General features: G+C 33.6%; 1 protein-coding gene and 1 long non-coding RNA gene across 2 annotated transcripts in view; one reads left to right on the plus strand and one right to left on the minus strand.

The window, feature by feature from the left end:
- The window catches only part of LOC149426395 (uncharacterized), a 255,369-nt gene that overhangs the window by 74,594 nt on the left and 156,812 nt on the right, over nt 1–23,963 (minus strand). The window lies entirely within an intron of this gene.
- LOC149426396 (uncharacterized) lies at nt 20,649–23,535 on the plus strand. The gene is made up of 3 exons (XR_016305693.1): nt 20,649–21,007; nt 21,299–21,418; nt 22,068–23,535. It is a non-coding gene; the product is annotated as an uncharacterized LOC149426396 (long non-coding RNA).

Here is a 23,963-nt window from a genome sequence, read left to right on the forward strand (position 1 = left end):
AGTTACTTACATGACTTTATACAATTAAGCTAGAATTCCCTCAACAAACACAAATGCCTTGTTTATTTATGGTGAAGAAAGGATTTTTTATTTTCTTTTATAATACTGCACAAAACATGTAATAATTGAATGTTTATTGCAAAAAATAGAGAAACTAAATAATAATAATAAATGAATGGTGTTGAAATCACACAAACTTGCTTAACACCTTTATGTCAAATCATCACAACCGCAATAAATAATACCCTTAATTTTTTCAAAATAAGAATAATCATAGGATTCTTCTCTATTAACCTAAAATATGTTATGCCTTGAAATGTTGTATGTGACGGGGTTTACTTAATCTGCCTCTGTTCGGGCAATGTCTAATGCCGCAGAACGAGTCTCGCATTAAGTCAGCTAGGAATCCAATAAAGAGAATCCTCTAGTAACCAACTGCTCAACTGTCGGCTGTCGGATAGCGTTACATGGCTCGGCCTGATCTGCCAAACTAGCGTCCCATTAAAGGAACGCGAACACGGGGCCGCGTCGCACATAGGCACGGCTAAAGGAAATTACGGCGCCAAAAATTGGTAAAATCACTGTCTTCAAACTAATAATAAATAAAATTGCAACGTTCTCTATGAACCAGTTCAAAATGAACTGCAAGAATTTATTTTGTGAACCCGACTCAACAACCTGCACAGTGCACATACCCGCGAAGTTGAGTTATTTTTCATGCTGCCAATATTGCTTATTGCTGATTCATTGACGAGGTAGCTACGCTTGTCCTATTTTCTATACTTTAAGATCAGAATGTTTTCAACATGGGTATGAACATTAATCTGCAATTCATTTTAACAAAATTTGTTTTATGAAACAATATTTTTGTTAAAAAAAATATATTGAAATTTTTGCTTTAGCTAGAGACAATTTCTAACTCTTTAGAAAAAATATCTTATTAGTAATATAAAATCGTTAAATGTATTTCTCCCTTTTTCCCTCGGATAGTCTCGGAAAATCCGCTCTAAAGGAAATGAAGATTAAGAAAATAGGTATAACTACATATTTATAAAATTAAGAAATTAACAGTTTACAAGTTACCCTAATTTTAAAGTTTAATCAAAATTATATGTTATACCTACTTTCTCATCTCACTAATTCAAAATACAGAAAGAATTTAATACAGTAAGAATTTAAAATAAAATATATATATGTAGAATACTACAAGCACCTGACTCAACTAACCCTAATTAGTTATTTTTAGAAATTTTATAGGTACTCTCGTAAAAAGAATTTTGATCAGAATATCAAATAAAAATATTTTTGGCGTAGTAAATTGATCATTCAGCTTATGTGCGTCGTCTCTGTATTTCGGATGGTTGCGAATCAGAGCGTTGCGTCGCATTGTAAGCGGTGCGATAGTTGGATTAATACTTATTGAGCGGACTGAACGTTTGAACAATCATACGCTGGCAAGGGTGGGTGTTATAGATCATTTATTTTTATGGGGTAAAAGGGTTATTATAAGTATCACCCATTTTAAATAATTGTCGTAATATTTAGATCCAAGAATTGGTGATTATTTGATTAAGGTAAAAATGTTCAATCTTGTTTTTAAATTCCTCTATTTGAATTTCGATTTTGTTTTTTTGATTGAACGAATAAATTTATGAAATAGAATCTTGGAAGTTGAAATTAACCCATTTCCCGAAATTTTATCTATCGAGCTGAAACTTAGCAAATAGACTCACTGTCAACGAAAATGCATTTTATCATCATTTAGTTCTACTTAAGTGGGCCACAGATAGCTGCGTCCGGCTAAGTTTCACACGTGGCTTTAAATTCATTATTAGCTGCCATACATTTCAACACATAGAGGGCCACCTGCACGCACCTACGGCTGCGTGGGTATGTGACACATGCATTGGCTGCAGCGGACTCGCTGGCCGAGCGAAACTTGTGGGGCTACTGTAGCCACGGCAGCCATGTTTCTTCCCCGCTCACTGCTCCCGCCTTTCCCATTCTTCAAACCACCAAGAAAAAAAAATAGAACGAGTCTCACGTTTTATTTATTTTTTATTTGATAAAGCCACGCAGCTCTCGTATCAATTGTGGCCATTCGGCCTCGTGCGCAGCTATCTGTGGCCTGCTCTATGGATACACACGCACGCACACAATTTTTTTTCTGAAATTTTATAACATCAAATTTTTTCTTTGGAACTGAAAGGTCGGAAATTGAAAATAGATGTATTAAGGTTGATTTAAATTTTTAAACAGGCATGACGCCCGAAAAAATTTGCAAACACGAATGTTTTAAGAATAATAATATTTAAGTAAAGTAAGGTAATTAAGTATTAAAATAAGTTTTCGTTAATTTAATTTCCAAAGTGTCAAAATATGCAAGTGAAATTTTTATTTTACTTAATTTGCCAACCGAAAATGAAAGCCAAACCTTTGATCATTAACGACCAAAGTTTGCAATAAATATGAAATTTTACCGATATGTCGTATTATAATACTTTACATCACAATTGGCTTCAGGCAATGTTTAAAGCTGTTTGATAGCTTTCTCAGGCGGCAAACACAGAACCTGTGATGTGACTATTATACAGATATTACAACAGCTTCACTAGGGAAAAAAAGTGAAGTGTCGATAGGAAATTATGCACTTTTAAAACATCAATGCCTTCGATGGTTCTGACACTTATTTTATTATTATTAATACAAAGGTACTTACATACATTTGCACATATTTATTGTTAAATTATACTGTATATAATATAATAGTTATACTGTTTTCTACACTCTAATTTCACCTGGGTTGTTAAGTACATTTTCAATTGAAAGGTACTCATAAAAAAAAAAAAAAAGTATTCAATGATATAAGAGGAGATTCATAGTTCGGTGGATAGGAAGCATGGCTATCAATCGGATACTCATAGCGGTTACCAAAGTTTTCCCTTTTAACAAGTTACAACTCAGAGAAAATGTCTGTACTACATATCTTACAACTTATTTCTGTTAAAACAATAATTGGAAAAATACCATTTTAAAACACAAGTGCAATGAGTAGCGATTTCTAGGTATTAATGCGACCTTTTTACGTGTAAAAACTAAACAATTAAAAATCTTGATGTGCTAATTTGGTCAGAGCTTCGAGTTTAATACACATCGAGTTTAATACAATTGTTCATTTCATTTGCGTTCAATTCTACAATCTAATCACATACTATAATAAGCCAGATAGGTTCTATTGAATCAGTTGATGCAGCAAACACGACTACGTGGACTGAGCGGTGACGTGAATCAGTTGCTGTAGATAGATGACTCGCTGATTGACTAATCAACCGTGAAGATGACTACCGTGAGCCGTGGGTCGCCGCGGAGTCGGGCGAATCACGACTTGACTTTTTCGACCCAGATGCGGCGACGTTAGTAATTGAAAAACGATTTTCCGACCCGCGCCCCCCGGCTGTGTTCTGCGATCAGCGGGCTGACTGCATTTTATGTTTATTTGCCCGTATACCACTTACAAGCTGCAGTGAAAATTATTATTTAACGAGGTATTTATCGGGGTTTTAACGATAACACGAGGTTAGCGCTTTATTGTGTTGAATTAATTTTCAAAGATACCTTTATTTTTACTTAGTAGTACAACATTTGACCAGTTAGTGGACAAGGCATTACGTGTCTATCCTCTGCTGTCACTATTCCTGCATTATTACAATTTTTTTTCGTTTTCTGTGATGGTAGTAGTAGGAATTTAAATATTGTGTGGTTATTCGTAGCTGGAAAAGTTGTCCTTTTTTAAAAAGAAAATGGTTGATAAACAAGTTTTTGAAATACCCGAAAGAATAATTAAATATTTTTCTAATTATATTAATGTTCAGTTTTGACTGATCAAATTCATTTGATATATTACTAGCTGAAATCCCCGGCGTTTCTTGGGCTTTACGCAATTTTTTAGAAATCAGATGTAGACAGCAATTTACCTCATATTTTGAACTTAAGGTTTGCGAAATTTGATCAAGAACATTCAAAATTCTGCTTTAAGGGGTGGGAAAAGATGATGAGCGTAGTTCTTTTTAAATAAGATGTGGAAAGTGATTTCCTCTTCTTTTGAATGTCAGTTGTGTCATAATTTTATCAATTTCTGAATATTTTTTTTGATTTGTATGAAAATCCATTCCACACCGCCCGCTCGCCCGTTACAGACACTATTATTTATGTAAATAGAAGGATACAATTAAAAGTGTCCTTAATTTGATGTACCAAACTACACCACGATATTTGAAGTCAACTAGTATTGGAGAAAACCGTTCCAGTTTTAAAAAAGCATTTACTTTTACATTCATTACAATAAAATTTAAACTATTAATATGTACTTGGTCAATGGGGTTGAATCGTTCCTACATTTGGATAAGAATAAATGGTTTACTTAACGATGTAGATTTTACTACGAGCTCTATTGTGATGCCCACTGTGCTAATCTTCTAAATGCTCTAAACTCTGAACAGTCTCCAAACGATTCGGTAAACAATCCGCAGTAATACAGTCATTAGTATCGATATAATCGATTATTCATTATCAGGCAGACGACAAGAACGCCATTGAATATTAATTAATAGCTCTGCTTAGTAGTAAACAAATCAAATATTTAATTTTAAGGCTCCCGAGTTTGGAGTTTGACAGTAACTCTCACTCATAATAATATGACTTTAATTGGGCCATCAAATTTGATATGTTCCGGCTGTAGATTTTAGGACAAAGTGCTCCTTAATGGTAAAGGTAAATTTTATATAGGTCTCTCCAAAGTAGGAACATTCCGAGAGCATTAAAGGGGAGTAGCTACTTGTTCCGGCTTACGGAATTACACTAAATTCATTTCTGGCCATCAAATGATCCCAACATTGACGTAAAGGCATCGTAAAATAATACCGACAAACTGATATTTAGTTTCCCATAGATATTAATGGTTTTCCTAAGGTCAAGCCTATAACCTCGAGCGTTACTCTGTTCGTGATCTTTGAGAAGTATTTTTACAACCTCCCTAAGACGGCTTCTCCCTCTACTGATTTCCAATTTCCTTTAGAAAATATGTTTGCTTTATCTTGTTTAGTAAAAGGAGCTCATTAATTTATTTAGTTAAACTGATAAGGATTTCGGATAAAATCGATTAAAAGTATCCCCAAAACCAAAAAAATAATACACCTTTAATAATTTAATATTAAAAGTACCTATATGTCAAATAAAGTTATATAATAACTAGATACGTTTGAATCACTAACATCAAAAATTGTTTTTTCTGTTGGATTTGGCTATTTTTATTTATTAAGTAGAATATTTATGTGCTTGGAGAAAAATGATACTGTTAAAAAAGTGAAAACATGCGAACTGCCTGATAAAATATTAGTCATTCAGAATATATCAAGAACACGTGTTCTTTTCCTAATAGATATACTGACGGTGCGAAAATATAAGTATGTTCAATATATAATACTTTGTTAGGAAAATTTAAAAAAAATCATTCGTTATAGGCTCGCAATGCTATTTTTAAGTGCCAGTGTATTTCATATCAGTAAGTTTTCTCCGTGCGTTTTCTGAAGCGGGTAAATCTTACCAACCGTGGCGTTATGCAATTTGCAAAAGGGTTTTTTTTTTATCGGGAATTACTAGGTCAATGATATTAACTATTTCAAGTCCTCTTTTCTATTTCCAACATGAGCTATGGAGCTTTGCAATGTATACTGAATTATCCTAAATATTAGACAAGCCTTTTGAAGTATTACTGCCTGCATTTTCGTGTTTATGTTTATGAATCTTTTTCAAAGTTTATGAATCTTCGTAAAATTTTGAATTTAGGAGCAAATATATGTCTTAATGCATTTTCACGTAAGATAGACTACGTCGGAGAGCGAGTGTAGTACCGTTTAATAATCACAGGAGCTTAGGGTAGTTTTGTGTTTGGCGGAGATTACGTCAGACAGCTGCCAGTCTGCGCAGCTTCCGAGGGATGTCGCCAGGGGCGGACCTCTTCCTCACTCACCTCCGTACCTCCCTTCCCTCTCGTACCTCTCATCTCCCGTCTTCCCCCCGGACACTCTCCTGCTAGCACGCTGAGTCCGGTACTTCAGCATCCCAGGTACCAGAGGTGGACCGGCCCGGCCTCGGGGAATTTCACCGTGGGCCGAGTCAGATTTATCTCAAATATACAAAATAATAACGGTTACAAACTTTCTTGATCGATAAGGAAGAATATTATCCTCAGTTTTCGCTGGGGGCGCATAAATTTGTCTTCGTCATTGTTTCAGTTTTCTTTGGTACCACTCTTAAATTTATTAAAAATACCCGTGGTGCAACAAATTACAGCTTCTTCTCAAAGTTTTAAGAAAATTACTTTGTTAATCTTGCGCTGCATAGATTTTCCACCCTTCTAGCATGTGGTTCATCTGGCATTGGCATCCCTTATTTGTTTTGCAATATATTGACGTTGAAGGAAGTGTACCTATGTGGGTAAGGAAAAAGGAAAGAGTAAGGTTTGGCCTGGCAGTTCTGATCTAGTTACTAAACATAGCTACAGTTATATATTTGGAATATTAATAGTGGTCTCTTGTGAGGATGATAGTGAGAGCATATCAAAATCAAATAAAAATATACTCATAACTTAAAAAAAAAAATTGACCCACATAAATTAAATACTATTTTGGTTCCGTACCTAATTAGTATCAAGGTACAATTGTTTGCTAGCAAATTCTCTCATCGCTGGAAGAACAACGTTTTCTGCTTATAATGATGGTAATTTTAGGTTTTAGGGTTTGGGTTTTTTATTATTTTTTTAATTTTACAACAGAATATTTATCCAATATAAATTATTTATTATTTAGTACCTGCAAGATTTCATATTTTTACATTATTAACATTTGGGAAGTTACAAAAATGTTCATAAACAGTAATTAAATACATACACTGCTTTAGAAATTTCATTCAATATCACCATTCCTCTTGTAATGCTATGCTAGAACATCGATTCTGCAGTGTGGTATCTTGAACAAATCGTGGCGACGACCGCGGCTGAAGTTTTCAGGTACGTATAAGCCATTGCATCCCAAAAAGAGTATTAGGCTATAAATGGAGTTATAAAGGTTAATATTATCCTGGAAATGTTTACTTCTCTTTTAAGACGGTACATATAAGTATTATTTTAACTTCTATGTTTAGAGTCGAGGAGCTTGAGAAAATTGCAAAATTTTGAAAGAAATGCTTAAATATTTTGATTTGCCAGTGCGTCCCACTAGCACAACTCTCTTCTGCTCTACCGGCTCGAAACAGCTCCAAACGGCCCCAAACCGTCCAGGACCAGAAATAATGCGATGTTTGGGAATCACAAATAACAAGTGGGTCGCGGTGAAAGGAAATCACCAAACCATGTTGGCTTTTAACCTACAGAAAAACGAGGACCAGTCAAACACAACATATATGTTTGGGACTCGAACAGAACGAGGTTGTGAATAGTTGTTGGGTTTGAAGTCAACCTCTGAACCAAAAACGCTGGTTTTATGCCCGACTTATTGACATGCTAATGTTATTGTTGCATATATTTAAACGAAACCTAAATGTATTTCTGTACCTGAGTGCCAACATGTCTTCAAGAAAATGACATTTTACAGGAAATGCTTTTAAAGATTTTTTTAACCTGTTTTATTTAAATAACTTATTTCTATTTTTATAGAGTAAATGTGAAATTCATACAAAGTAATAAATTAGTTAAGGCTGCTTTTGTAAAAATACTTATTTTTTACATTTTAATGGATTTAGGTTGTTCTGGCTCCCAAGATTTTAGTGTAAATTTGACATAAGATAAATAGTCTGCATGAAGATAGGTCTATAAGCCGATAATGCTCGTATAATAATAATAATAATATTTGGATGATTTGAATAGCGCAGATTTTGTACACAATCACCTGAAGGGCGCTCTATAAATATATAATACATTTCTACAATGATCAATGTTATTACTAACTATGTATGGAGATAATATATAGTACAATACTTACCTGGTAGGTCACTTGAGATTAACACTAAATTATAATTAACTAATTGTTTATTAACGAAATTTAAATACAGGATTTAGGACATAATTGGATAATTGGATATAATTGGACTTTCTCTAAGAAATGGTATATTTAATTTAAGGGTATGACTAAGTACTTAGACGCTTTTAAAAGCAAAAAAAGTTATATGACGATAAAGGCAAAATTTTGTGTTTTTCTTTTATTTTGAAATATAAGGCCTGAGCTGAAAATCCAATGTTTAAATCCTATTATTTAATACTCGGCATTGCCAAAATTTTAACAATTTGTAATTTTCATACACATGATGTGAATTATATTTACAGCTGAAAATATATAAACTGTATCAAATTGAAAGATTAGACTCCTAGATTCAATTAGATTACTGCCTTATAAATGATTGGGCATTATTGAATGCGTTTGAATGTATCAAGGAATTTTGTTTAAAAGAGTAAACTAGAAGGAACCTATTTTGTAATTTGAATGGTTCTAGTAGAAATATATAAATGCTGGATATAAGCAAACTTGACAAAATAACTTGAGTGAAAGTATCTCATCACTGAAGAACAATATTAGAACTTTTCACCGGATCCTTGTGATTAAGTAAATGGAGATAAGTAAAAGTAAAATGTTGTCAATAAAAGTAAAAGTTTAATGAGTTTTCGTTAAGGTCGTTTAATGGAAAGTGAGTGAAATACTACGCCCATGAAATGTGTCAAGAAAACCTACTTTTAAAAGTAAATACTTCTGTAATTGGAAGATCTTATACAAGCTTAAACTTGCTTCTATAATAATGAGGGCTGCTTTTAAATAATTTGGTTTTTCGCGTTTTATCTCATAAAAGCTTAATTTATTACGCATTTTTCGTTTGTAGATATTTAAAAAAGTAGAACTTAATATAATTATTATATGGAGGCCCAGTAAGATGAAACAGGCATAGCTCATTGACGACCTAAATGGCCGAGCAGATACATGGCTTCTGTCCTAGAGTGAAAATCCGAAAACCAGAATCTAAAAATCATTTGAAATTACTACACCTATACAACTAAAGTGAGTCCTGCAGCCAGTACGTCATTTTCATTGAAATATTTACTGTTCTTTCCAGCAGTACTGTGACCTTGAGTGTGCCCGCTATGTCAAAACCTTTTGCGGAGGTATGCATGCATTGCCTTTTTGTATTTTGAAGCGCTATCGCGTGCTGACTGAAGGTTAATCGATCTTGGAAACAGTTTTCCTTGCATTATGAAAGAGAAAGGGATGTTCTTTATTTTCGTTCAAATTTTAACTGTATGCTACATAGGATAATATAGCTAAAAACGAAATAAGGTGCGTCTTTCTAGAAATACCGGAGGCCCTGCTGGCAGGACGCTGGGCAATCTATCATTAATGTGACCAGATCTGAAGATCCAGGTGATTCCCAACTTTTTTTTCCCAAATTCCTTACACAGCGTATCCCAATAGGGAAAGCCATAATCTCTTTACCAAACACATAAAAATATAATCATCTGTTGACTCTATTTTGTTAACCGTATCATGTCTTAAAACTGTTTCATACTCAAAAGGCAAAGTCCTTTTTCAGGAAGACCGCCACCAGCGGGAGTACCAACTAACGAAGGTGACTTAATTAAGGTTTAAACAGGAATAAACTGTTGTTTAGTCGTGGTGTGTAGGTATTTACCGTGTATTTACAAGGGGTCGAGCGCCAGTGGCGTACCCGAAGAAGTTTCAACGAAGGCTTACCACTAACCACACACAATAGGAAATAAATAAATTTTTATAAGACAGTAAAATTTGAACAAGTAAAGTATTAAAGGAGAAAAAATCTTTGAAAACTAGCATGCATATTATATGTGATATCCTAGAGAATAGTTTAAGAGGTAACTCATCGCACATCGCTGTCGATAAAACAGGGATCGAGTCTATAAGAAACACTATGGCAAATTTTCGATCGAGGTTCGGAATATTTCCTACCGCCTGCTAAAGAAGCCATCAAAGCTCATTGAATCTCTCACAATAAAGTCCAACATGTTTTGTTGATCCGGAGTTTTATTTAAATTAAATTCATGACATCCTCTCCCGATCTGGCACGCCACGCAAACGGTGGGCAGACGCATTCTAAACACACCTCACCCGATGAACCCGGGCACCCCTGCTAAATCACCAAACGTAGCGAACCACTTGGGCTGACCTATTGCAGAGGTCTTGGTTATATATGGCGGTACTCAAACCCGCCTCTCAAATTGAAACATACATATGACACCAATCGCTCCAGTGGTTGTAGTCAAATCATTCATACTGTTTAAATGTCTGGCGTGGACCCTATTGATTCTGCTCGCAAAGTCACTACGCCACTGCTGTGGTCTACAATATTATATACCACGAGGCTTTTCTAAAGCTACTAATTGAACTACCGATATGTAGTTACTGCCTTTTGAAGTTGCTCTCGTACAGTACGACAAAACGGGCTCTGAATAGATTTGTTAGCTGTGTGAACCGTTCATTTTATTCACGGATCGGTATGCAAGTTATTCGTAAAAGGATTTATTTTCCCAGTCTGGTAATTGACGGGAAAATAATAAAATGAATAGTGATGATTCAATTCATGGATTTGACGGGTAAAATAAATACATGACAGAATAACAATGTTGTTTCAACAATTTTGTAGCCGATGATAGTTATTCCAGTTTTCAGTTTATTACATTTATGTTACTAGTGAAATAATCAGATCAGAGAAAATCAGTTCCAGACTTTAAAAAAAATATATGCCGACCTCGCAACTAGCAACATGCTGTTTTATTCGAATTTCTACGTAAGAACCACGTGATTGAGGGTGGGTATAAGTTTTTTTCACGTGAGCAATACAAATGACCACTTAAATAAATTGTAAAACTAAAAATTTAAAATCCTCACGGTACACAATGAAAATATATGCGGTAATTCGAATCTCTGGAGATTCTAAAATAGTAATTTCGCTCGGGTTCCATTTCGTGATTAGGCTTTTGTTGTTATGACGCATGTTTTGGCCTGGCCAACTAAGTGGAGCGGAGGCATTCTGGGGATATATGGATGCTGGGAATTTGTCCTGTGCTTTATTTTTAGGACTACGAGAAGAAGCCTACTTTAATTGGGCTACAAACTAACGAAATCATGCTAGAAAGAATTTGTCAGTTTCGTATTTCTCAAGTCGACCTTCGTGGAAGCGAGCGGTTACGGTTGCGATTCGAAAATTGAACTATATAAACATATTTTACTTGATTTATAATTTTTTGACACTCATTATTAAAAATGTGTAGTTATAATTAATTAGCAATCTCTTAAAATTATTGGTAATCAATAATTGGGAATGCAGATTTAACGAATGAATTAACAGATATAAAAATAAACTTTAAGTAAATAACGAATATATTATCACGATGTCGGAACACGAGTTCATGAAAATCAAGACAAGTGTACGTGAATTAACTCTGATAATACACCTGAAATGCAAAAATATTTTGATTATCATGGACACGTGTTCCTACATCGTGATAATATATTCGTAATAATACTAAGAGTTTATCAGAAAAACTGTTGATTTATTTGTTAAGGCCTGAGTTTTTAACCGGATAAGAAACGGAAAAGTACGGGATAGGTACGGACAAGAACCTAAAAAAATTAGTACAACTTTACTTACGAAAAAATGATAATATTATGTGTTTGCTTTCTATCAAAACATTATCTGTGTTTGTTTAGCGGGAAAAATATAGAAATTTTATATGCATAGATGAATGATTTGTCTTATGAAATCCAGACCAAGGAGTACCTACATAGTTGTCGGTGGTAGTTTTTTTCTTAGTTTTTTTTTCAATGAATTTGCTGATTTCAATTCTGCCTACTCTAATCCAAATCTCTGTGCACGCCACTGGGTACAGTTCATTGTAAAAGATGAGCAGGTACCTACCTCTCTACAAACTTTGAATTCATTTCTGTCTCCGTCCAAACATGGAAAACATCTCTTGATCAGATAGCGCTCTGTTGTGCCATGGGCGGGAGCGGGAATATTCCCTCAATCATCCCGAGTGGTACAGTTACCTATTGTAGCGGTACAGTGCACTGGTACTGTTGAAATATTGTGGACAAAATGGAGGCTTTGCGATCGTTTAAATGATTTAAAATGAGAACCAAGGGGGGGGGGGATAAAAGATGGTGAAAATAATAATGTTTTTTGTCTAGGAATGAAACTACTATTCTCTTTTTTCCTACGCAATACTTAGGAGGATTATCCCATTTATATACATACTTGATGACAACATTATGATGATTTAAAGGAAAAATATTGTAATATAAAAAAAGCACTGTGGTCAAAGTAAATATTTTCACATCATCATCAAACTATGGATATTTGGGGTAGTTCCTAAAAGGAGATGGTTCTGCATCGTTAGGTAATGTAATATTCGAATTTAAGTTATTTTGTGAAACTTAGTGAGATAATTGCACTGAACACTTTGTGTTCGTATTTTTTTAAAATATACATAGACTATCTAAGCATACAAATTAAAGAAGCCATTTATTAAATGTTAAATAAAAATAAAACGTTAAGAAAAATTAAGTTAAGTGTATTTTTTCCTGCCCATCACAACCGAACATTTGAATATACCTTAATTTGTTCTAAAATTTGCGTTACTCGGTGTTGCCCACTTCCATGAAATTTTTTAGTTATGTTGATAGACTGTACAGCGGTACAGTGGAGGAATTGTGTAAGAATAGTGTAGTTATTGCGGGACCGCCCCTGCAGCGGAAGCTCCCGGGTGTACGCCCTTCGGAGCGTGATTTACCGCCAGATATTAATATCCAGTTTGTACATTGTTACGACAGAACTGCGCAGGGCCGGGATTAGAAGGCCGTTCGTTGGGATCACGTGATTGATGGGACATTCTGATATGCATGCCACTGAAGTCTGCATTTGTTCCTGTGTTCAATCAATGGAGCCATTCAAATCTAAATGTCAGTAACACAGCCTTGAAAACCCAATATATAGACTGTTAACCCTTTGTAAATTATTTTATACAGTGTATGAGTTTATGAATAAGAAATTGGGATACATAATAAGAAACAACGCGTACCTACAATATGTATTATTCCATTTAAGCCTGTGACAGACCACGCTATATTTTCGTGGCTTGGCCTATTTCAACGCCTCGCTCGCCATAAATTCATTATGGTAGTGTATGGCGAGAGATATGCTGAAATAGACTTAACAATGATGCGTATGGCGTATTTTAAGCACAATTATGTTAAAAAACAACTATTTATACGAGTAGCTAAAGATACCTTTAGCAATATGGTCAGTTGGGACTCTTGTACGGCATTCGGACAGCATTACAGTGTCTAACACAAGGGTAGATAATGTACACTGTAATGCTGTCCTCAACGTTGGCTAAAGAAGGATGTAGCGCATCACGGCATACTATCCCAAAAATAAATCACTTTAATAGTTTTGGCTGTGAAAATCTCAAATTTTATCTCGTATTGTTTTTTTTGCTTACATTTCTGTCTTAATATTTGTTTTATCAAATAAGAAATTAATTTACAAAATGTATAGGTATCATAAACTATACACAAGGAAATTTCCGTTTCAGGACAAAACTAGTTCATTAATTAACTAACTAACTAACCATCGCGCAGTTTCCACAGGAATATGCAGAGAGGAAGGACCGCCAAAAAACCCGGTCTTGACACACACTCCTTGCCTCATTCACATTCACACATCGTCTCAAATATAATCTTCTGTTATTCTGACTCTTGACATGGCCCGACTCAAGTATCTGATTCACTTGATCGTGCCATGTCTTCCTCGGGCGTCCCCGACCTGCTGCCATTCAAATTTTCGTAATACATTCTCCTTACTCTGCTTTCATCGCTCATTTACTCTACATGGCCAAACCATCAAAGCGACCCTTTCTTAATCTTACTCATTACGCTTCCATTGGCTTTGCATTCTTTGCTAATCTCCACATTTTTCACAGGATCATACATGGTTTTACCACGCATACGACTCAGGATATCATTTCTACAGTATTCTGTTTAGGTGTAACCCATATTGTGATATTATGAATTAGTTTTTTTTAAAACTGACAACATTTAAATACAATCTATTTAAACAGAGAAGATTTTCTTTTCTGGCCCGGTCCTGTAAGTGGCCAAAAATTAATCCCTCAGTCACATACACCTTACGCGTTCAAAAGGCACCGGACATTAGTGCACCCTAAAACACATGAACTGTTAAGTACTGTGCCCTTCTACATGGTGCCTCGACGTGAATGGAAGGGAATTTGTAATAATACTAATTATCGCGACGCTACCGGGAACTGGGTGAGGCGGATGGACTACGGAAGCAGCGGCTCCTGTGAAACGGCGGGAATGATTCAAAGGCGGAATGGAAATGTAGGTTATGAGATGAATACCGCCTGTCGGATGGGAGGAGAAGCTAAAGGTATAAAGGCTAGATACTAGGTACACTCGGGTTAATTAAAACTGACTGCGGGGCTTTGCAAGTAAAATAGTTAAAAAGACAAACACACAAGAAACAACAAGAGTACGGTGAGCTGATTGGATTAGATGAAAATGATGTGGGTAAGGTAAATTTTTTATGAGTTAGATATTTTAAAATGGATTACAGAACGTAATCTCGGAATACGTGTAATTTATATGAAACAAAACGTTGCTTGCGATGGATTTAGCCGAGTTTGGTTACCATATCTGATTAGCCAGGCTCTTCCCAAACTTCTTCTCTAACATATCATTTAGTTTCTTAATAGACTTCAATTGGGAATGTAACAGTTTCTAAGTTTAGTTTCAGTTGATTCTAAACAGTTTAGAGAAGTTGGGACTCTTTTGCGGTATTCATATTTATATCTTGGAAACACATGTTAAAGGCGCGTCTTTTACTGTTGGGTCTGGGCCACAATGTGTTTGTTTTTGTCGAAAGTTTTGAAAACATTTTGTCGCTGGAGACCCGACTTAACAGATTTATTTAAAATCATATTAAAAACATATCCAATGGAATGATCATATTGTTTAAAGGCTCTTGTAAACGAACACCTTTTTCGACAATTTCTTGCCAGCAAGGTATTTCCTTCAACATTTCCCTACTGTCGGTCAAGATTCCGCGAGATTATTATATATTATATTATTAGACGCCCATTTTATGCGTCTCTGTTCGACACATACCCGCCACTAATACTGCAATAATGACGAATGCAATAAAAAAATCACGATTTAAGATAAGTGATTAATTTTATGCACTTTTGGAGGAGTTATTGCAGAAGATCGTTATGTTGTGAATTTATCTTAAATATATCTTAAATATTATATATTATATATATTGTTTAGTTATGTATTATATGTATATTGGTTAGTAAAAAAAATAAAATAATAATAATAATAATTGTAATAATTGTATTATAATTTTGGCATTATACCTAGCTCTCTAATTAAAAATTTAGGCGTATTAGATCTATCAAAAAATTTATATATAAAGATGCAAAAGTCGGTCATTTTGAATACATGTAGGATAACAAAAGATTTTTTAAATATTTATGTTGAGGGATCAGTAGGATTTATAGGCCCTGTTAGAAGTTCTACCGAGCCGAACCCTCTGATATGAAAATATCTGGAGACGGTGAATTTTTTTTCCCATTTGATATCTGGTGATTTGACGTGTTGTTGTTCTTGTATTGTTTTGTATTTATTTTACTTATATAATGCACTTACATAGTGTTGATTGACTAGCTGATCATTTGTGGAAAAGTGAGTGGAAGGGTTAAGTTTTTCCTTTTGGGAAGACTTAACCCGGACAACTAAATCGGAAGTTAAAAAAAAAAAAAAAAAAACAGAAAATTTTTAGAGATAAAAATAGTAAAACTATTCCAGTATTTTTATATTTAAAACGGGCATTTCAAATAGATAATTAAAGAGATAGATTAATAAAAAAATAAATAAATTAATTGATTTGTCGATTACCTATCAGAAAGAACGCAAGTAACACAATCTGGTGGCATAACATCTGAACCACGTCATACTAGTAAAGGCGTTCCACAGGGATCTGTCCTAGGTCCACTATTATTCATAATATATCAAAATGATAATGTTAAAGTTTTATAACATTGTGTAATTAAATTATTTGCTGTGATACATTGTTATACGTAGCCAGCAAAAACTTTCAGGATACCATTGAGAGAATACAAAATAATTTGAATAATGTAACGCTTTGGTTAAACCTAAACAAACTAAAACTGAATGTTATGAAAACAAAAATTCTGATTGTGGACAGTCAAGGTTCAACCAATCATGCAATACTAACCGTTTATAACACAAATATAGAAATGGTTAACAGTATTAAATATTCAGGTGTAATATTAGAAGATAAATAAAAATTTGACAAACACTTCGAATACATAGCAAAGAAAATTGCTAAAAAAGTTAGCTTCTTAAAAAAGATCAGCAATATGCATAACGCACCTTGTATATAATTATATTGTGACTCCTCATTTAAATTATTCTTCTAGTGTTCTATTCTTATGTAAAGAAGCCCAGAATAATAAACTAAAGGTTATAGAAAATAGGGGAATGAGGATGATTCTTAAATTTATTATCTTTACTATAGTTAAAATTATGTTACATACAACATATAATATATAATACGTTAACAATGATTTATAAGCTTAAAAATAACAAGCTCCCTAAATATCTGCAAACTAATATTATGTACCATATGAATGTTCAAAATTATTCTACGACGAGTTGCCGAGACTTCAGGCTTCCTAAAACATAACTTACGTGCACACAGAACAGCGTGTTTTATAAAGGGCAAAAGCTTTATAATAACCTACCAGTGCCATAAAGGAAGCTTCAAGTCTTGACACTTTCCGTAAAACATGTGACACATATATTTAAAAATAAATTATGGATTGCATACGCTCACAAATATTATTGTCAAGTGAACAGGAGTTAAATGTATTTCTCAAACTATATTTCTTAAACCGGGGTAACTGTTTTTCTTTCCGTTATACTGTATATTTCTTTTCTCTATAATTTTATGATTCCATTTGTTATTTTATTTTGTATTTTATATGTTTTTATTACTAGATGTATGAAAAAATTGCTTACATCTAAATAAAGCTTCAAAAACAAAACAAAACAAACAAATATTACGGCAATCTTGACACACTTGACAATATTGATGGCCAGCACCTCTTTTAAAGGCCAATACAATGTATTGTTCGGAAATGGGTAATAATAGGCAATTATCATTATTATTTATCTTGCTCGTTTACCAGAACATTAATTCATTCCTTATTTCCTAGCAGAGTTGGCTAGGAAAGCCTATTGCTTCGATAATCTGCCTTCAGGTTCAGTGGCCCCTGTTCTTTGCAGGTTTAATCTTTCTTCGCAAAGCCCCTGCATGTATTTTCCGGAATGTCTTTTCGTAATTGAGTTCTATCCGATTTTGGTACGGTTGTCGCATGTCGTTCTGCCAGCATCTGAAACACTTATCTAAGACAATTACTTGGGATTTCACTACGCGTAACTATATGCCAATTACACAATTGCGTAAGTGACATAATGTCGAATATCTAAAGAAAATGTAAATCATTCATTTTGTCGAACACGAACGCTATTCGTAAAAATGTTATTTGAAATAACCTTTGACCAAGAAACGTATTCCAATCATTTTCCATTTGATGCCATACGATTACCAACTGCCTGAATATGAAATTAGGCATATCCACTGTTATTTTTTTCATTTTTGAATTTAATTAAAATTATTTATACAGTTTTCCAACTCCGAGGTTTTAGTCCGGTGCTAAGGAGTTTACAGCTCTGCCACGAAGGTCACCGAAATTAAAACTCAACTTAAATTCCCATCGAAAAAATAATACAATTAATTACTTTAACCTTTAAATAAGCACCCTCTTAAGTCTGTTTACATTTAGGTTGAACAGTCTGAAAATTATTATTAATCTCTAAAAAGAGAACCAGAAAACTCGATAAAAGCTAAGAAAACAAAAGAGTTCAATTAAAATCAACCTTTGGGAAAGAAAGACCTTTCAAGAAAGGATTATTCGTAATGCCTTAACCCCACGATTATGATAATCACTCTTCTGTTTTATTCAAAATTAAAATCCTCGAAGTGGGTTCAATTTTAAATTTCTCTCGCAGTTGTTTCCCGTCGTTGAATCATTATAAAATATTTAAATGAACTCATAGTTACAGTTGTGTAACCACACTGAAAAAATGTTATTTAGTTTTGGGTTTAAAGTGTAAAGCGAAAATTATGAAAACACAAGCATATTATTTATTGTACTTTATTGTAGCATATTATTTATTGTACATAAGTACATATATTATTGAAAATAAATGTTCAATTAACTTTCAGTTGTCTTTGTCAAATAATGGAAAAAAAGTGTTTGTTTGAAAAATTACATAAGCGTTAAAGAACCTACCTATAGTATAATATATTTAACAAGAAATAATATTTTAATTGCCGTTTTCAAAATTGAAACTGATCTGTCGAGAATTCAAACTATCTCTGTCAGATGAGACTCAAAGCGAAAAAATTGGTTCCACTTTTTTGCGTCCAATTATTCCAATTTGACCTCCAAAGCTCCTAACACTCGACGCAGAGAGACCGAAAACTACCATTCAGGTACACGTGCACTGCTACTCACGTGACAATAGTGAAACACGTTTCGACGAAATATTATATAATAGCGCCTCTAGTTTTGGCTCGTGGTTTTTTAAAGGCATACGCTAGTATTATGTAATTGTAAAGCTAAGAAAAAACCGTGTCGTGCTACGTTTATCAATATATTTTTATTGTTAGTTTTTATAGCATAAAAATAGTGGACACGTAGAACGCTTAAGGTGTATTCTGAATTTTCATAAACCATAAATTGTTGAAGAAACTTTGATTTTTAAACAACGATTAAAAATAATAACGAATAAACATAATGTTCAAGCAAAATAAATAATACCTCTCCCAACAGTTCCGCAAGAATATCGTTTAAGGTGGAAAGATTTAAAGAAAACTTGGGGAATATTTAAATATCTAGGTAAATTATTTTGCGAGGAGTTTTAGTTTTTTCTTTCCCTTTGCCGGGAAACAATGCAATGTAAAACAAATGCAAATAAACTTTTTCTGAGAACGGAAATGAACTCCGGATTTGTATCAAATAAAATCTGTTTCATTATTTAAAAGCAAAAATAAATTCTAAGACTCGATTTCAATGTTGATGTGCAAATATTCGTGTTTTATTTTTGGAATGAAAATTTGATACCAACACCATTATTTTATTTACATTTGCGGCTGTGCGTTGCGACTTTAGCGAAGCATTATTAATATTTTGAAAGGGCAAACGACCACGTTCCGTTTAGTTTTGGAAATATATTTCCTTCAGAAAAAACTCTTGATTTATTTTCGAAACACTAAACACGTCGACAAGAAAAGTGCTAAAAGATTTACGTATCTTGTCAGGAAGCTTTTAAAGTAGGTAGGCTCTTTGTTCTTCGACCTTCCAAAGAGACATATTTTCAATTCAAGTATAACCTCAATTGTTTATATACAAAAAACATGCCATGCATAATAGGTTATGCAGGATTGTAAATTTTTGAAAAACTATTAGAACCAAAAGTATGACAGCATAGTATAAAGTCCCTTTCACTCTGTACAAGAACAAACAATCAAATGAATGTTCTTAACATAAATAAAATCCTAGTCCAAGAGTTCTGTGATGTCCCTATTTGACTATTTTATATAAAATATGACCTAAAATACCATGCAAAAATAAGTGAAGATCTTTAATGTTTATTATATTTTATTTTGTATCGCCTTGCAAGTTCCTATCTATGTGTTCTTTGTATCATAAATTATCATTGACCGTAAATAAATAAATTATCAAACGAACCTCAATTCTGCGTAACATAGGTGGCAATACCTTGCAGTACCGCCTGATAAATGTAATAAAAGTATTTTGTGTTCAGTGCTATCTTATGACAGACAAAGTCAAAGGTTCAAAGGGTTGAGTTTATGAAGACGTAAGCTATATATAAGCAGGTATTCAAAAAGTAATATAAGTAGGTATTCAAAAAGTCCAAAGATTTTTTATGAATGAACCAATTTCCACGAATGACAGTCAGATGTTTACAGCAAAGTATTTCTTGGAAGTAAACATTGAAATCTATTTTATTTGGAAAATACATTTAAGAAAGCGAGTGATCCCTGACACCAATGCGGGTTCAAATTATTGTGAACTCTATACTGATAACACTTATCGAGAGAATCCGACTTGTGTGTTACTGCTGCGTGACAGAGACGAATTGAGAATACCAGACTATTTTATTATTCGAGAAAGGTATCGGGAACAAACATCGTATATTTTATACGATTCTAAATATTATATGTACTTACTGTGTTAAGATCAATTTTCAAAATGCGAACTCTGTAAAAAATATGTGAACATGAAAACATTATAAGAGTACCCAATTTTAGGTTTGTAAAATATTAGATGTTTTGGTTTTGCTGGAAGCCGCTACTGCGCTGAATTTAATATTACAATTCTGTGTTTAATGTCAGTGTTTGATCATAAGAATATCATATCGACGTACTCCGCATGTTAAATGACATTGATTTGTTATTTGGGATATAACTTACTAATAGTGAGTGATACGCAATAACGAGGAAATTAGTAACGATTCTGGAACATACTTGTTAAAGTAATAAATTATTCGGTGAATTTTGCAGAGTCGGTGAAAATCACTGACACATTTTAAATGTAATAAGTGAAATAAAAATCTGTGGTTTATTTTATTAGTGAATTTATTCTTTTCAATTTGAGTTGATATGTTCAGTTTTAGAGTGGGTTTATTTTTCGTTCTATTGACAAGTTTTTTCAGCAATGGGTCAACGGAATATAAAGGTAGGTTATGGTATTTGGTATTTTTAATCCTACAGTTTATGTATTATTTTGAAAAATAATTATTATATTCTTTGAATTAATGCATATATTTTAAAATGCAATGAAAGTTTAGTCAACGAGATTAAACTAAGCCGTGTACTTAATTTTCCAACTTAAGCTAGCACTTAAAAAAAAATTAAAAAACCTTTGAACAGCAAAAAAGAACAGAATATGCAAGAATTATTACTGATAATAATGTTGAATAATATAACGGAACGTACGCAGTACAATGTGATTTCTATTCAATTTCAGGAGGAACAGAAGCAGCACCAGTAATATTTGATGCTTCATCAATTTCATTGGTAAATAAAGGAGAAGAACAAATTAAAATACATTCTGACGACTGGGAACCGATAGAATATTTTCAAATAGGTAAAATTTTAATCGCATTTCTTTGAATGCACTAAGTGTTGATAGTTAAAGCAATAATTCCTCAAAATGACCTAAGAGCGAAAAGTATATTATTTAATGTCCTTAATGCAGAGGCCCTATGGAGATTTCGTCTGGATGGAGGCCTCTGAAATTAACTTCAAAGTCTGTTTAAAGTATGCTAGTGTGGGGTACATTCAGTGTAAGCGAGGGCAAGGGTGGTAAGTCATTTCTTCCCAATACGTTTTGGAAGAACATTTAATTAATTTTTGGATCATTCATATTCGTTATTATTTTATGTATGATGGAGCCTTTGCCACAAGGCTAACGTCGTGATAAATTTTCTCAGTAAGGTAGTTACGGTAACTCACTGGTATTGTGTTGTAATGAGTGGCTTGTTAACCAGTACAGGAGTGCAGAGCTCTTTATCAGGCTACCATAGCTCAAGGCATTGTTATGGTCAAAAGCCAACACAAACCAAATAATCCTAGAAATAAGTTTTCGAGTTCTCCTAGTTATATTATTTCTTACCGATTTTGGGTGCCCCTTTTCCCTGGAAAAATCTATTTAAGAGTTTACTAAGTTTTCCAAAACCTGATTTGCAATCATGTAAGTCCATTGTGATAAAAGTTAACTAAAAATATTTTTTTAGGTGTAGAACAAGATATTACGGAAGATTACGAAGAAAACGTCGAACAGTATCATGTTTTCAGTACAGAGATCACATCGCAGAAAATGCTTTACCGATGGATACTATTTGGAATTTGCTTTGCGACGATAATGGGCTGCTGCTTCGGTAAACGAACTTTTTGGACGTGGCTAAGGGATACAAAGCAGAAAAGAATAAAACGACTGAATAGAATGTCCAGAACATTGAACTCAAAGGCGTTCAAACCATCTCCACAATTAACAGTGCTTGTCCCAGAACCAGCGAATTATGTTGTGACAATTCCATCGAAATCAGCATTGGAATCGAAACCTTCAACACTACTATCGAAAACAGCGCTGAAATCGAAAACTTCAATGATGCCATCGAAATCAGCACTGGATTCGAAACCTTCACCACTACAATCAAAAGCAGCAATGGAATCCGACACTTTACCACCACCAGCTTCAAGTGAACAAATTGAGCTTGAACCAATAGCAGGAACCAGTTCACAATATTAATAATACTTTTTGAGCCAACTACCTTTCTGGTATAGTTTAGTTTATATTTTTTGTACTTGAAGATTGTGCGTTATTATTGAAAACGGGTGCTCTGCGTATAATAATATATATTTTTTTTAGTTTCTCGCAGTTCACTATAAAAATGTGTTGTGTGCCTGTGACAGAACACACTATAAGTACACTATAGTTATTGAGCGATTTGCTGAAATAGGCCAAGCCATGACGCGTATAGCGTAATGTGTCTCTAAGTTAAATATTAAATTAAAAATAACAAAAGGTTAGTCTGTTGACTATCGGACGATACTCGTACCGCGCGGAAATCACCTTGATGAGGTTTGCTATTTCGGACTAAAAATCACGTATTGTTTTAGCGATTATTTTTTGTGTACCAGATAATATGTTGTAAAATTAATAATTTATATTTCGTGTTTCACGTTTCCTCAAAATAGCTAACTGTCTAAATAAATCTTCTATTTGCAATCACAACTGTAAAAATTCCAACTTTTCAAAAAATTCCGATTCCAACCTTGTTCTTTATTCAGTTGCGTTTTGTAATGTGATTTTATACATATAAAATCGCATTACAAAAATGGATTTTGGAATGGTCAACGGAAACCCAAACTGTTAACGCACGCTTGCAGGTGATAATAAGAAAAGGGATAAATTAACTTTTAATTTATCTATTTTAATACTCTTGGAATATAAAATAATTGCGCATGCCTACTGCTTTTTAAGAAATAGCCGTGTTTTTATAACAGTGTGTCTCAGTGTTGTGTCCTTTTATTACTATGGTAACTTACCTTCGTTTAGAAGAAATAATCCAATAAATAAAATAAACATAATATATTGTCACTTAAAAAAAAGATTATTTTTTACTACAAAATGACACGTTACGAAATGAGAATTGGTAATAATATCAACGGAAAAGTATGAATAAAAATGTTTTTTCTTTATTCTTTTTATTATCGTACGTCATTAAAAACTTCTTTGTGACAGTCGATATTTTATGTCGATCTGTCAATAGCCCATCTTCAAACGATAACTCAGGCCTCGCGGGAAAATGTTTATCGTCAGAAACGGAAAATAATGTTCCTATTGTCAAATAAATAATATTGTAAATTATACGGCAGAAAATATGTCATATTATGTAAGAACATGGCATTTTAAACTGCGTGATTAAGCTTCATGATTTTTTCGTTATTGTTTAGACATCTAGAAACAGCCATGGAACCCCAACGTTCTGCGTCAAGTTCCTTCAATAAATACTGAATAAATGGCCACTTTGTTAAGTATTTATACTTGTGATATTTAGTGTTGGGGAACTATCCATATCCATCCCCGTATCCATACGGAGGGGTGAGTGCGGCTCAAAGATACTGTT

Source organism: Hesperophylax consimilis, chromosome 1 (genome assembly GCF_061612785.1).
Source record: "Hesperophylax consimilis isolate HC1 chromosome 1, BYU_Hcon_1.0, whole genome shotgun sequence".
NCBI lineage: Eukaryota > Metazoa > Arthropoda > Insecta > Trichoptera > Limnephilidae > Hesperophylax > Hesperophylax consimilis.